The 16,713-nt window shown below is 34.7% G+C and overlaps 1 pseudogene; it reads right to left on the reverse strand.

Moving 5' to 3' along the window:
- Positions 1-15,382: 15,382 nt before the first annotated feature.
- LOC120211231 lies at positions 15,383-16,351 on the reverse strand (annotated as a pseudogene).
- Between the last annotated feature and the right edge of the window lie 362 nt (positions 16,352-16,713).

Below are 16,713 nucleotides of genomic sequence, written 5' to 3' on the forward strand. Positions count from 1 at the left end.
TGGACCGAGGAAGGGACAGGTAGTGTTAGCTGCACATGAAAATCTAAAATTATTATATATTTTAGAATTTTTCTGTGTTTTTTATTTAAAATATATTTTCACCCCGTAAAATTTTATAAATTTGTCACTTCCTAAAATTTTATAAATTTATTCCCTAACATAAAATCATGAATTCGTCTATAGATGTAGAAATATTGCAGAGAGAATTTGTAGAATTTTAGTGATTTGTCTCCTTTGAACCCACATAAATTGTTGGAGGACCATGAAGAAGAAGAAGAAGAAATGCAAGAGAATGTGCTCATAGCTTTGTAACTCCAATGATGAGGATCAAGATTCATTCACCGACTTCCATCTTAGTCAGGCTCAACCAAGTTGCAATAAATATTCCAAAGAATCTTTCATTTGTTAAATATCGCCAAAAGACTATATCAAGTGATCTCCTAAGGCGCAAAAAGGGTCTATTTATTTCTTCCCCATCTCTTCCTGCAGATAACTGGAACATTATTTGTAGTTTGTGTCATAAAATGAAGGGTCTAACTCTAATCTATTTCACTTAGAATCATATATCTTTAACCCTTTGTTGTATATAAGAATACGTAGCAGAACCAATGAATATGTCAGTGATAAAAACAAATGTTATGATCTTCTTAAAAGATTTGGGTTCAAGTAGTTATGTTTGTAGGGTGTACGTGTATTATCAATGACTAAAAAAATTATGAATAAATAATATTTTATAATCACTTCATACTATTAAAATAAATAAATAAATAACTAGCAGGGTTTACCATAGAACAAACTAATCAAGAGTGTAAGTTGCAGGAGGTCATATTCATGGACGCTAATGGGTCTGCTGCATGTGATGATTGGTTGAAAATTGGCCGTGCAACTTTGAACTTTGAATATATAATAAAGTGATGCTTTAGGATATATGGAATCATTATCATTCAATCTAATCTCTTCCTTTGAATTTCGAGCAAAATATTAGGTTTTTGGTTTTTTGATTAATTTAGCAAGTTTTAATGCAGGATTCTGATGACCTCTTCTGTACGAGATAAAGAGACTGCTACCACATAACTAGGAATCTGCAACATCATACTCAAGGCATAATTAAGAGTCCACCACAATATTGCATATTTGCATAAGTGCAAATGAACAAAACATCATTTCTTTAATTCCATTAATTATGGTTTTGACCCCTCTATTATGTTTAAGTTAGAGATTTAGTCCTATATTTTAATTTGGTATTATTTAACCATTTACTTGAACAAGCCAACTTAATTTTTGTAATAGAAGTAAAACCATAACTGGAATAAATAAATAAATATGACCTGAATAAAACTGAATCACTAAAAGAAAGGAACCATTTAGTTGGGGCAAATGGATGAGATAATGTGTTGGAAAAAAATGTTGCGGAATACGGCTATCGGATAGAGCAAAATCACAACTGATAATTTGAGAAAATAAAGATGAATATAAAGAAGATACAAATTTTACGTGGAAAACCCTTAAATAATATAGGGTAAAAACCACGGGCAAAGGTAGAAGAATTTCACTATGAGAAAATAGGAATTACAACTTCTCTCAATCTAACAAGGAGAAAACAATCACAATTCTCTTAATAAAAAGGAGAAAACTCTCTAAATTCTCTAGTATTGGGAGAAAGCTATAATGATTTAGGATGGTTTTGAAGCTAAATGGGTTAGGGTATTTATAGTTGAAGCTTAAGGACTAATCTTGTAAATATCCTAAAGTACAGGGACTAAATTTAGTAATTTCCCCTTGTTGAGTTAATCGATCGACGAATATGGCCAAGAGGGGGTGAATTGGCAATTAAAATTTTGGTGGAAGCTTTTGCAGAAAATTGAAAATAATTGCACAGCGATTTAGAGTGGTTCGACTTTCTCAACCAAAGTCTACGTCCACTACCTTAGCTATCCACACTAAGGATTTTCCACAAATTCACTAATTTGTCTTTCTTTTGAGGAAAAAGAGTAACCTTACAAACCCTCAAGAATTATACCCCAAATTCTTGAGAACACTCTCTCCCAAATAGAACAATACAAATTTGCAAACTTACAAGGAAATCCTCACAAGGTAGGTTGTTTGCACAATTCTAGAACAAAGAAAAGAACACTCAAGAATAATACAATTGAGCACAATAAGTGTTCTTGAAAGCAAAATGAATATTGAATGAAAAATAGGCTTGAAATGCTCAAACTTGAGGTTTGATGCTTTCTCTTTGATTCTCTCTTGATTCTAGTTACTTGTTGTTTCTTGTTATTGATCAATGGCTTCTAAGCTTGTTTAAATACTCCTTGAATCAATTCTGAACGTTGGGGATGATTAGTGGAGATAATAGAGCCGTTTTAGTGTGAAATCAATTAATAAAACATCTTGGAGCGTGGGGGGAATCGGTTCCCTAAGTGTAAAATTCAAATATTTCGGCCGTTAAACAGGAGGAATCGGTACCCCCTGGAGGGAATCGATTCCCTCCGAGCATTCTGTTTTTCTCGGAGCCAAACCATTCAGGGGGAATCGGTACCCCATTGGGGGGGGAATCGGTTCCCTCTGAACATACTGTAATTTTTTGCTTTGAAATGGTTCGAAATACTTTGTAAAATTATTTTGAAATTATTTTAAGATTAAAACTTAATTTTACACTTGAGTAAGGATTAAAAATGACTTTTGAAAGATTTGGAGTAATATTTTGATATTCGAATAATTATATCGAATATACTTAGAAAATCTTTAGGAAAATCTTTAAATTCATTTATCTTAATTTGTTATATCAAAATGTATTCAACAATCTCCCCCTTTTTGATATAACAAAACATTTTAGTAATTTTAAGATTTTGAAATCAAAAACGACGTTTTTGAAAAATTACTCCCCTTTACTTTAACACTTCTCCCCTTTAAAACATTTAACACTTCTCCCCCTTTTTGTTAAATCAAAAAGAAAATTTTAAAAGAATTTAAACAAGGTTTTGAAAAGTAATTAGCCAATTGATTATAAATATAGCTTAAGCTGCTAAGAACACAACCAAGAGAAACGTTAGCCATTAGTTTCATAATCAATATTCATAAACAATGTGACATGGCAAAATTGGTCATATAGCTATTGATGTAAATGATGCAATAATGAATAAATTTAACCAAACCAAATATATAGAAATATAAGTTCAAACCATCCATAAATCCAAACAAATTCAAAGTCAATCAATCCACAAATTCAAACATTCCAAAATAAAAACAATCCAAAAACATTCAAAATGTTAAAACAATAAGCTTTAAGTTCAAAGTACAAAAGCATAACACAGAATCAAGCATCCGTAGGAGGATCGGGAAGAGGAAAATGAGCTCGCATAGCGGCCATCTCATGTTAGAGTGCATTAATGCGTTCATTTATAGAAGCGTTGTTTGTGCGCATCTCCCGGAGAATTTCCAATTGTTGAGCTCCCATTGTGGATAAATGAGATTCTATGGAAGTGAAGCGAGAATCCATGGAAGCATATCGGAAATCGAATGTCTCCATAAAGGATCGAAAGTATTGAGGCATTCGATCCTCTGGCTATGCTTGTTCCTCTGTTTGTGCTTGTTCCTCGTGCTGTTCTGGTTCATCGTCGGAGTCATCAACTTCATGTGGTTGCTCACCGGTACGAACCCAAATACCAGTTTCTTCATTGACCTTCCATCCCGATTTAGTTAAAGAGAATATATTGATTTGGTTTTTGAGGGGAAAGGAAGACCAACTCTAAGCCCAGCCTTCTTAAACAATTTACTAAGAATACAACCGTAAACTAAAGAAGAACACAATTTCTTATTGGGAACAAGATTTACGGTTTCGACAAGTTCAGCAAAAATAATCTATGGAAGGTTAATTTTGTGATTATTTTAGACACAATGAAGCCAAAATAGATCTAAGGCTCGAAGAGTAGAGTAATGACCTCCGATGGTTGAAACCACCAAGTGATCATTAGATGAAGAAAACGGTCATGAAGATCTAAGACACTCGCACTATCCCTTCTTTTATAACAAGAACCTAAAATTTGTTTTTCATTAGATAAACCATCATTATCTAATCCTAATGCATTAGCAATGTAAGCCGAATCAAGATGAAAGTATTTTCCTAGAAGATAAGAACGAACTGCTATTATTTTGGTTTCAGCTTGATTTTTAATACACACGGCATTAGAATAAAAGATACGAACAAGTTGATGAAAAACTTGAGGTTCAAGGTTACAAAGTTTATCAAATTTCCACTCTCGTAGGAGAGGGAGATATCTAAAATTGATATCAATCATAGCCTGAAGAGATGGGATACGTTCTTCCCTAATTTTGTAAGATTCAAAATATTGATAATACCAAAAACGATGATTTCTAGGACCAGGTTGATTGAAACACGAGTTTTGGATAGTCAAATTTGGATCAATGGGATTAGGATTAGGAATTGGAGGGATAGGTGGAGGATTTGGAGGTGGGTTGGATTGACGGTTTGAGCGACTAGATGATGACTTATCACGTTTAGGATTGGACATGGTTTAGGAAATCGGAATAGAAAGGGCGTAAAAACCAGAACCCCAAGGGGATATCGATTCCCCTACAAGGGGAATCAATTCCTATTCAAATGGGGAATCGATTCCCTTATAGGGGTATTGATTCCCTCTGCCAAATATTTAAAAAGTCTGTATTTTAAACATCCAATAGTGCTAAATTAATTAATCCTAGTGGTATTGGCAACTCATATTTCGAAAATTAACTATGTTCAAACAATCAAATTTGTCATTAAACATCATTTGAACAAACAATTAATTTTCACTAATAATCATAAACTCCCCCTAACTAATAACAAGAATGCAATCAAAAATATTATTTTAAGCATTTTTCATTTATTCTTAAAAGTGATAAAAATTATTTTTAAACACTAAGTGAAGATATGTCAGTTAAACTTAATTCTCTCCTAAGTGTCTAAAATCTTTCCTTATCTAAGGGTTTTGTAAAAATATCCGCTAATTGGTGCAAAGTATCAACAAATTCTAGAACTATATATTCCTTAGTGACATGGTCTCTAATGAAGTGATGTCTAATTTCAATGTGCTTAGTTCTAGAGTGTTGGATGGGATTTTTAGTGAGACAAATAGCACTAATATTGTCACACTTAATAAGAATAGTACATACTTCAATTCCATAACCAAAAAGTTGTTGTTTCAACCATAAAACTTGTGCACAACAACTACCGGCTGAAATGTATTCCGCTTCAGTGGTAGATAATGCAACACAATTTTGTTTCTTTGAAAACTAAGAAATCAGCATATTTCCAAGGAATTGACAAGTACCGGAGGTGCTTTTCCTATCTAATTTGCATCCTCCATAATCCGCATCAGAAAAAGCATGCAAGCTAAAGCTAGAGTCTCTAGGATACCAAAGTCCTAAACTAGGAGTATCCTTAAGGTATCTAAAGATTCTCTTAACAGCTAGTAAATGTGATTCCTTAGGGCATGATTGAAATCTAGCACATAAGCAGACACTAAACATAATGTCTGGTCTACTTGCAGTTAGATAAAGTAAAGATCCAATCATTGACCTATATAATTTAACATCTACACATTTACCTCCTTCATCTAAGTCAAGCTTTGTTGAAGAGCTTATTGGAGTGTCATGAGGTTTGCCATTTTCCAGTCCAAACTTCTTGAGCATATCTTTGACGTACTTAGCTTGATTGATGAAGATGCCATCTTTTCTTTGCTTGATTTGGAGTCCCAAGAAAAATGAGAGCTCACACATCATGCTCATCTCGAATTTACTTTGCATTAGCTTAGAAAATTCTTGGCAAAGAACATCATTAGTATAACCAAATATTATATCATCAACATAAATTTGAACTACTAATAAATCTTTACCTTTATGCTTTAAAAACAATGTAGTGTCAACATTCCCTTTTGAAAAACCTTTTTCAATTAAAAAGTTTGACAATCTTTCATACCAAGCTCTTGGAGCTTTTTTTAAACCATAAAGTGCTTTTGTCAATTTAAGAACATGATTTGGAAATTTTGAATCTTCAAAATCTGGAGGTTGTTTCACATACACTTCTTCTTTTATAAAACCATTTAAAAATGCACTTTTAACATCCATTTGATATAATTTAAATTCATGAAAACATGCAAATGCTAATAACATTCTAATTGCTTCCATCCTAGCTACAGGAGCGTATGTTTCATCATAGTCTATGCCCTCTTCTTGAGTATACCCTTGAGGAACAAGTCTAGCCTTGTTTCTCACTATATTACAACTCTCAGCAAGCTTATTCCTAAATACTCATCTAGTACCTACAGTAGATTTATTACTAGGCCTTTCAACTAATGTCCAAACTTTATTTCTCTCAAATTGATTTAACTCTTCTTGCATAGCCATAATCCAATGTTCATCATTTAATGTTTCTTTAATATTCTTAGGCTCCATGCATGAGATAAATGCAACATAATTACAAATATTTCTAAGAGAAGATCGAGTTGTTACCCCTTTGGATGGATCACCTATGATTTCACCATCCTTGACATAGTTGTACTCTCTTGGATAAGATACTTCCCTTTCTTCAATGGTTGGAATCTCGAGAGGATCATGAGTTACCTCATTTTTTGTTTCTTCCTTTAATGATGGTTCTCCAATGTCATGTCTAACTTTATTTGTATTTATAATACCTACATCATCATTCACACAAGAATCCTTCATCGGAAGGGGATTATCATCGAAAACAACATGTATAGACTCTTCTACAACTAAAGTTCTTTTATTAAATACTCGATAAGCTTTAGAATTTAAAGAATAACCCAGAAAAATTCCTTCATCACTTTTAGCATCAAATTTGCCAAGGTTTTCTTTACCATTGTTCAAAACAAAACATTTACATCCAAAAGGATGAAAATAACTAATGTTAGGCTTTTTATTTTTGAAAATTTCATATGGAGTTTTCTTTAAAATTGGCCTAATCATTACTCGATTTACAACATAACAAGCGGTATTTGTGGCTTCCGCCCAAAAATATTTTGGCAAATTATTTTCACAAAGCATGGTTCTAGCCATTTCTTCTAAAGTTCGATTTTTCCTCTCAACAACTCTATTTTGTTGAGGGGTTCTAGGTGCTGAAAAATTATGGCTAATACCATTAGAATTACAAAACTCATTAAATCCAATATTTTCAAATTCAGTGCCATGATCACTTCTAATACTAGTGATAGAGTAACCTTTTTCGTTTTGGATTACTTTTGAAAATGTGATGAAATTTTCTAATGCTTCATCTTTAGTACTTAAGAATAGAACCCAAGTATATCTAGAAAAGTCATCTACCAAGACAAATGCATATTATTTTCCACCCAAGCTAGTAGTCCTAGTTGGCCCAAAAAGATCTATATGGATCAATTGTAATACTCTACTAGTTGACACATCATTAATGGATTTAAAAGAAACTCGCTTTTGTTTTCCTTTAGCACAAGCATCACAGATTTTATCATTATCAAATTTTAGTTTAGGTAGCCCTCGAACCAATTCTCCATGAACTAACCGTTGTAAAACATTCATGCTAGCATGTCCTAGTCTCCTATGCCATAACCAACTATCATGCTCATCCTTAGCAACTACGCACAAATTAGTCATATCAATAGAATCTAAATGCACCATGTATATGTTTCCTATTCTATGACCAACAAGCATAATCCGATTAGATGCAATGTCAATGACTTTACAACCATTAATTTCAAACATGACATTGAATCCCTTATCGCATAATTGACTAATACTCAATAGATTATGCTTTAATCCATTCACATATAACACATTTTTAATTTGTATGGAAGGGGTATTACCTATAGTACCAATACCTTCAATGTGACCTTTTGAATTATCACCAAAAGTCACTTCTCCTCCATTTTTGGCGTTAAGCTCTATGAACCGGCTTTTGTCTCCGGTCATGTGTCTCGAGCATCCACAATCAAGGTACCATGAATTTGGATTTGTTTCCCGTGCCTTGTAGCAATGCTCATTTTCCTACAAACATAGATTAATTTCTAATTTTTGGTACCCAAATTCTTTTGGGTCTATATTCATTAGTTTCTAAAATCCTTGTCCCCTTTGGTATCCATTTATGAAGGACATCCTTATCTTTAGTAGTAATGAATTCTTTAGGAACTCATATACTCCTAACAATTTTACCATTCAAGGTTCGTTGAGGACTTCTATGATTGTAGCTTTTAAAACTTTTTCTAACAAAGTTGGTTTTTGAATTTTCTCATTTTCAAAACGTTTTGTTCCAACTTTATCAAAAGAAGCTTTAAGATCATCAATTTTCTTTTGATGATCATCATTGACCTTTGAAAGTAAATTTTGCAAATCCAAAATTTTCTTCTCAAACTCTTCTAGTTTGATTTGCAAATCTTTGATTTTACTTTCAAGATCGTTGTTGGTTTTGGATATGAGTTTATTTTCATTTTTTAATTTCGAAACATCATTTTTATACTTTAAAAACAATTTCTCATAATCCGAAGCCAACCCATTATATTCCTCTAATAACTCATCATAGGATAAATCATCAAAATCAGATGAGTTAGAGGTTACCTTAGAATCTTCCCCAAATGCCATCAAGCACAAGTTTGCTACTTCTTGTTCCTCTTCATCGGAACCTTCTTCATCGCTCCATGTAGCCACATGAGCCTTGCGCTTATTCTTTGATTGACCATTTCTCTTCAATTGTGGGCAATCGTATTTGACAAGCCCCGGCTTTTTACATTCATAGAAAATGATCGAGTCCTTCTCTTTTGGTTCATTTTTGAGGCCTTCATTTCGTTTGAATTTTCTCCCTCGGTAAGGTCTCATAATTTTTCTGAACCGTTTGGCAAACAATGACATTTCCTCATCATCGTCATCTTCATCCGAATCACTCTCATCTTTTCTGGATTTGAGAGCAATTCCAATGTTTTTCTTCTTCTTCTTCTCCTTTGGTGTCTCTTCAATCTTATCGAGGTCCACCTCATCTTCAAGCATCATTTCATGAGTGAGGAGTGAATCGATTAGCTCTTCAAGAGTTAAGGACGTTAGGTCCTTAGACTCGATGATTGTCGTCTTCTTTGATTGCCATGATTTTGGAAGGGAGTAAACTAACTTCCTCACAAGCTTTTCATTTGAAATGATCTCTCCATATGATTTGAGACCATTGACAATCGTTGAGAATCTATCCGTCATAGCTTTGATATCTTTATTTGGTTTTATCCTGAAATTTTCATAGCTATGCGTTAGAATACTAATTTTATAATTTTTTACCTCATCTGTACCTTCATTAGTGACTTGAAGCTTGTCCCATATTTCTTTGACGGTAGTACAAGATGAAACTCTTCCGTATTCATCTGGTCCAAGAGCACAAAATATGATATGAATGGCTTTGGAGTTGAGGTGGAACATTCTTGTCTCTCCTTCACTCCAACATCTTGGATGAGTGAGAGGCTTGATGTATTCTTCTTCTACGGCATTTCATACTCCCATGTCACTTGCTTGAATAAAGTACATCATCATATTCTTCCAATAGGCATAGTTAACTCCATTGAAGAAAGGAGGCTTGTTGACGGGCATCGAATCGAGACCGGAGTCGAAGTTTGAAGTGGAGGCCATTGATGACTTTGATTATCGATGTAACTTTTCCCGAATTGACTCAAGAGGCGATTAAACCTTCAAATGAGTTAGGCTCTGATACCAATTGTTGAGTTAATCGATCGATGAATATGGCCAAGAGGGGGGTGAATTGGCAATTAAAATTTTGGTGGAAGCTTTTGCAGAAAATTGAAAGTAATTGCACAACGATTTAGAGTGGTTCGACTTTCTCAATGAAAATCTACGTCCACTACCTTAGCTATCCACACTAAGAATTTTCCACAAATTCACTAATTTGTCTTTGTTTTGAGGACAAAGAGTAACCTTACAAACCCTCAAGAATTATACCCCAAATTCTTGAGAACACTCTCTCCCAAAGAGAACAATACAAATTTGCAAACTTACAAGGAAATCCTCACAAGATAGGTTGTTTGCACAATTCTAGAACAAAGAAAAGAACACTCAAGAATAATACAATTGAGCACAATAAGTGTTCTTGAAAGTAAAATGAATATTGAATGAAAAATAGGCTTGAAATGCTCAAACTTGAGGTTTGATGCTTTCTCTTTGATTCTCTCTTAATTCTAGTTGCTTGTTGTTTCTTGTTATTGATCAATGGCTTCTAAGCTTGTTTAAATACTCCTTGAATCAATTCTGAATGTTGGGGATGATTAGTGGAGATAATAGATCTGTTTTAGTGTGAAATCAATTAATAAAATAGCTAGGAGCGTGGGGGGAATCGGTTCCCCTCATAGGGAATCGGTTCCCTAAGTGTAAAATTCAAATATTTCGACCGTTAAACAGGGGGAATCGGTACCCCCTGGGGGGAATCGGTTCCCTCCGAGCATTCTGTTTTTCTCGGAGCCAAACCATTCAGGGGGGAATCGGTTCCCTCTGGACATACTGGAATTTTTGGCTTTGAAATGGTTCGAAATACTTTGTAAAATTATTTTGAAATTATTTTAAGATTAAAACTTAATTTTACACTTGAGTAAGAATTAAAAATGACTTTTGAAAGATTTGGAGTAATATTTTGATATTCGAATAATTATATCGAATATACTTAGAAAATCTTTAGGAAAATCTTAAAATTCATTTATCTTAATTTGTTATATCGAAATATCAAAATGTATTCAATACCCCTTACCATATTTTCAATAAAAACTGCCGCTTTTGACTTCACCATTCGGTGCATTAATGCACCGAAAGCATCTTGGATTTTCAAAAATCTCTCACTTGAATATTTGATTGGAACAATCATATCTTAACACCATTCTTTCTACCCTGTACATTCATATGTTGTCTTTGGTATGGATTTTATGCATATCTATTGTCCCTTCTTCCACCTTTTCACGAATGAAATGGTACTGAACTCGTATGTGTTTTGTCCTTGAATGAAATGTTAGATTCCTTGCTAAATTCAAGGCGCTTTGACTGTCACAAAACAAAGAGACATACTCTTGATTGTGCCCAAGCTTCTCCAATAGCATCTTCAACCAAATTGTTTCTTTACTAGCTTGTGTAACTGCTACATATTCTGCCTCTGTTGTGGACGTAGCCACAAGTGACTGCAATTTTAAAACCCAGCTTACAGCTTCACCAGCAACTTTAAACACATATCATGTAGTAGATTTGCTTTTATCCAAATCCCCTGCATAATCAGAATCAACATACCCATTGATAAGTAAATTTGATCATCTATAACATAATGCAATATTTGAGGTCCCTTTGATGTATCTCAAAATCCTCTTTACTATATTCTAATGCTCTTTGCCTGGAATCTCCATGTACCGACAAACCACTCCCACTGTCGATACATATGGTACTCGAGACATCTCCATCCTCTATTCTTCACTACTAGAACTCATATTGGAGAATAATTTGAAGTTAATAGGAAGAGAGATAGAAATTAGCTTACAATCTTGCATGTTGAATTGTGACAAGATCTTCTTCAAATAATTCTTTTGTGAAAGCCAAATCTTTCGATTACTTCTGTCTCGGTGAATTCACATCCCTAGAATCTTGTTTGCTGATCTCAAGTCCTTCATTTCAAATTTACTAGGCCTTCAATTCTTCAATATGATCTTTGTTGGGTCCTACAACCAACATGTTATCTACATAAAACAGCAATATAACAAAATCATTATCAACAAACCTCTTGAAATAAGCACAAAGGTATGCATTAAGTCTGTTGTATCCAAGACACATAATGAAGGAATCAAATCTCTTATACCAACATCTTGGCACCTGTTTTAGACCTTACAGAGATTTGTTCAACCTGCAAACCAAGTTCTACTTTTCTTTTTCTTCAAAATCTTCAGGTTGGAGCATATAAATCTCTTCTTCAAGATTTCCATGAAGAAAAATTGTTTTAACATCTAGCTGTTCTAGATGTAAGTTTAATGTAGCACACATTGCCAAGACTACTCGAACTGTTGTTAGTCGAACCACATGATAAAATATTTCATTGAAATCAATACTTTCTTTTTGATCATATCCTTTGACCACCAGTCTTGCACGATATCTCTCAACTTGATCGTTACCGTTTTGGTTGATTTTAAAGACCCATTTGTTACCAATTGGCTTCCTTCCTTGTGGTAGTGGCACAAGGTCTCATGTATTATTTTTATGAAGGGCTTCAATTTCTTCTTGTATCGCCATCATCCACAGTGAAACATCTGAGTTATTTATTACCTCCTGGTGTGTTGATGGATCACTGTCCTCTATTAAAAAGGCAATATGCAATATTTTCTTCTATAACATAATCTGAGTGTTAATTGGGACGTCTTTTCACACGATCTGGTTGACGAGTTGTTAGAGCTTCAGAACTCTCTGGTTCTTGTTCATCATGTACTAGTTCTGCTTTAGAAGAATCTCCTTGTTCAAACTCTTTTCCACATGTATCTGTGTAGTCTCTGACTTTTCAGCGCTATCATCATCTTTTTTTTCTTTTTAGTTTATCTTCTACAAAGATAACATCCCTGCTGATGATCACTTTGTGGGCAGTGGGATCCCACAAGCGATACCCCTTTACACCATCAGCATACCCCAAGAATTTGCATTTTCTGGATTTTGGACCCAACTTTGAAATTTCTTGGGATTTGTACATCACATACACAATACTTCCAAATACATGGAGGTTTAAATAATCAGTTGGTTTACCAGTCTACATCTCTATTGGTGTCTTTAGCTCTATTGCAGTTGATGGAGCTCGATTCTCCAAATAACAGGTGGTATTGGTTGTTTCTGCCTAAAATGATTTTTTTAGGCCTGCAACCCTCAACATTGCTCTTGTTCTTTCTAACAAGGTTTTGTTCATCCGCTCTACCACTCCATTTTATTGAGGAGTGTTCGCCACTGTGAGCTGTCTTTTGATGTATTCTTTCTTGTAAAAGTCATCAAATTCTTCACTTGTGTATTCTTCTCCATTATCTGTCCTGAAACACTTGATCTTATTTCCATAATCAAGTTCCACTCGCGCTTTGAAGTTTTTGAAAGTTGAAAACACATATGACTTCTTCTTAATAGGGTACACCCAACATCTCCTGGAGTAATTATCAATAAATGAGACAAAGTATTTTGCTCCGCCTAGGGATGTAACTGGTGCATGCCATACGTCAGAATGAACCAATTCTAGAATACTTTTGCCTGTAGAATTTGACGTTTTGAATTTTAACCGATGATGCTTACTTGTTATATAATGCTCACACAAAGTAAGTGATATTTTTGTTAAGCATGGAAGTAGCTTTTGCTCCACAATGACTTTCATTCCTTGTTCTGACATGTGTCCAAGTTTCTAATGTCATAGCATTACAGAATCTGAACTACATGAGGCAACAGAGGCTTCTGCTTCTAGCAAAGTCTTTCCCTTCAGTATGTACAAGTTTGCTGCTATCTTTTTGCCTTTCATCACCACAAGCGATCCACGAAACACCTTCATGATTCATTTATGTGTTTCAATCTTGCTTGCATTATTATCCAATAATCTATAAGATAATAAATTTTTCTTCTGGCCTTTCACATGCCGCACATCTCGAACAACTTTAATTGTTCCATCATAAATCTTCAATGGTTCCAACGCCAACGATCTCTAAGGCATGATCATTGTAACTATACACAGATCTTCAATGGCCTTCCACGATGGTTGTCGCTTCAAAACATAGAGCATCTACATCATCTGAAGTGTTTGCGGTATTGCCTTGTGGATTGGAGTTTTTACCTAGACTCCAACAATCCTTCTTCAAGTGACCCTTCTTTCCAATATTGTAGCACTTTAAATTATTCTTTCTTATCGACTTTGATCTACCATATTTGTGACTGCTGCTTTGGCCATATTCTGTTGATCTCCCTCTCATCGTTGTCAACACTTCTGCTTGTTGCAGATTTACTTGTCTGTCTTTCTTGCTCTTGCACCGATTTTCTTTTTGTATAACAGCAGCTGCAATGTCATCGAAGACTAGACCGGTGACATAAATGTTTGTCAAGTTGATGATGAGTTGATCATACGAATCAGGTAGACTTTGAAGTAGAAGTTCAGCACGTTCTTATTCTCCTATTGTACATCTTGAGGATGTAAGCTGAGAAAATAAAGTGTTCAATGTGTTTAAGTGCTCCGTCACTGAAGTAGATTTTGGCATACGGAGAATGTATAATTTCCTCTTAAGGAAAATTTTATTATGCAACGATGTGGCCTCGTACAGTTTGGTGAGATGATCTCATATCTCCTTAGTTGTCTTCTTCTCCTCGATGCTTGACAATACTTCATCTTCTAATGCTAGATGAAAGTTTGTCATAGTATTCCCGTCCATTTCGATCCATTTGTTGTCATCTGTGAAATCTACCGGCCTTTCACTTATAGCTGCTAGACAATCATCTTTCCTAAGGATGGCTTTCATCTTCAATTTCCACAAATGAGAAATTTCTCTCATTGAACTTTTCAATATCAAATTTCATTGTCAAAGCTTCTATTACAGATAACTTCCACTATTTTACTATCGTGAATAGTTCTCTGGAACCTTCAAAGAATGGGTAATACCTTCTTACTTTCTTATATTGGATGATCCACCTTTTGGTGGCAACTACAAAGACAATAAGTAGATATTACACATTTAATTTGGCTCTGATGCCAATTATTACGGAATACGACTATCGGATAGATCAAAATCGCAACTGATAATTTGATAAAATAAAGATAAAGATAAAAAAGACACAAATATTACGTGAAAACCCTCTAAATAATATAGGGTAAAAACCACAGGCAAATGTGGAATAATTTCACTATGAGAAAATATGAATTACAACTTCTCTCAATTTAATAAGGAGAAAACAGCTCTCAAGAAAATCTTTAAATTCTTTAATATTTGGTGAAAGCTAGAATGATTTGGAATGGTTTTAAAGATAAATGAATTATAGCATTTATAGTTAAAATTTAAGGACTAATCTTATAAATACCCTAAAGTACATAATCTAAATTTGATAATTTCCCTTTACCATATTTTCAACAAAAACTACCGCTTTTGACTTCACCATTATGTGCAATTAATGCACCGAAAGCATCTTGGAGTTTCAACAAAAAGTTCCTTAAATAGTCCATGAAAAAAAAGTCTCCTATAAAAAAACCAAGGGCTTGTTAAAATGTCTTAGCTAAATGAAACTATACACTTGAATGATGTTTTTAATTAGTTTAGCAAAGGATTTCGTGTTGATATTATTTAAATGACAGGGAAACTAATAAGCACATAAGGAAACTGTAGAGAAGAAATTGAACTACATTGATTCTTCATGTTTTAAGGGATTAGACAGAAAAGCGTATGCATAGACCCAACCAACCCAGAACCCTATCAGACAACCGCAGAAACAGCATCAAACCACATCACCAACTACTATAGCCCGTTCCATTCCTACTCCAAGGCCCAAGCCCAATTTAAACCCCGACACTTAAGACCTCCAGTTGCCTTCGGAGTCACCGCCACCTCTCGAGAATCGGGAACCACCGTCACCATAACCTCCTTCTCGTCGCCCACCACCATATCCTCCACCGTTTCCATATCCACCTTCCCGGCGTCCACCACCACCATAGCCTCCTTGACGACCACTATATCCACCGCATCCACGGTTATATCCACCGTTTACACCTCCAAAACCACCGCAACCTCCTCCGCTCTTACGGGACTGAGCTTCATTGACGGTGATATTCCTTCCGTCAAGATTTTGACCGTTCCTTCCTTCGATAGCGTCCTTCATGGATTTCTCATCACGGAAAGTAACGAATCCGAAGCCTCTTGATCTTCCAGTCTCACGATCATTAATGATCTAAACAAAAAAGCAATCAAATAAGCAATTAAACGGAAAACATCACAAAGAGAAATGAAAAAAACAAATGAATTTATTACAATCGATCGATCTTCGGCCCAAGGCAATGAAGAAAGAACGTACCGGTTAGATAAATAAAAGAGAATAGTAACAAGAAGAGTAACAAGTAACAGTAACAAAAGAACAGATCAAGCATCACAGATCGTAGACATGAAAGCCCAGATCGGGTCGGATCGAGTCAGATCTGGAGACCAATCTCAGCAACAAACGGACCTTCGATTCGACGATTTCACCAAAGCTACCGAAAGCTTCTTCAAGGGACCGTCGTCGGTGGCCAATGCAGGCCCTCCGACGAAGCACCGGAACTCAACATCAGCGGCGGCCATAAGAGAATTTTCAACGAAAACCATTAGGGCCAGATATCTAGTACTAAAAGCTAACTGTGAATGAAAACCGCTAAACCATGATTTTTATAAGGGTAAACTACACGGGAGACCACCAAACTATGGTCATTAATCAATATTACCACCGAACTATTGTTTGTCTCAATTCGACCACCACACTTTTTAATTAATTCAATCAGACCACACTCCGTTAAAAAAATAACGGAGAGTACGACGTGTCCGTTAATAAATTTGCATAATTATATATTTGGTCTGTAATATTGGCATAATTATATATTTAGTCCTTAATATTTATATATTCTATCAATTTAGTCACTATTTTAATTCAATTAAATAAATTTAATTATCTAATTAAAACATGTCAATA

The sequence above is a fragment of the Hibiscus syriacus genome, unplaced genomic scaffold (assembly GCF_006381635.1).
Source record: "Hibiscus syriacus cultivar Baekdansim isolate YM2019G1 unplaced genomic scaffold, ASM638163v2 tig00109971_pilon, whole genome shotgun sequence".
NCBI lineage: Eukaryota > Viridiplantae > Streptophyta > Magnoliopsida > Malvales > Malvaceae > Hibiscus > Hibiscus syriacus.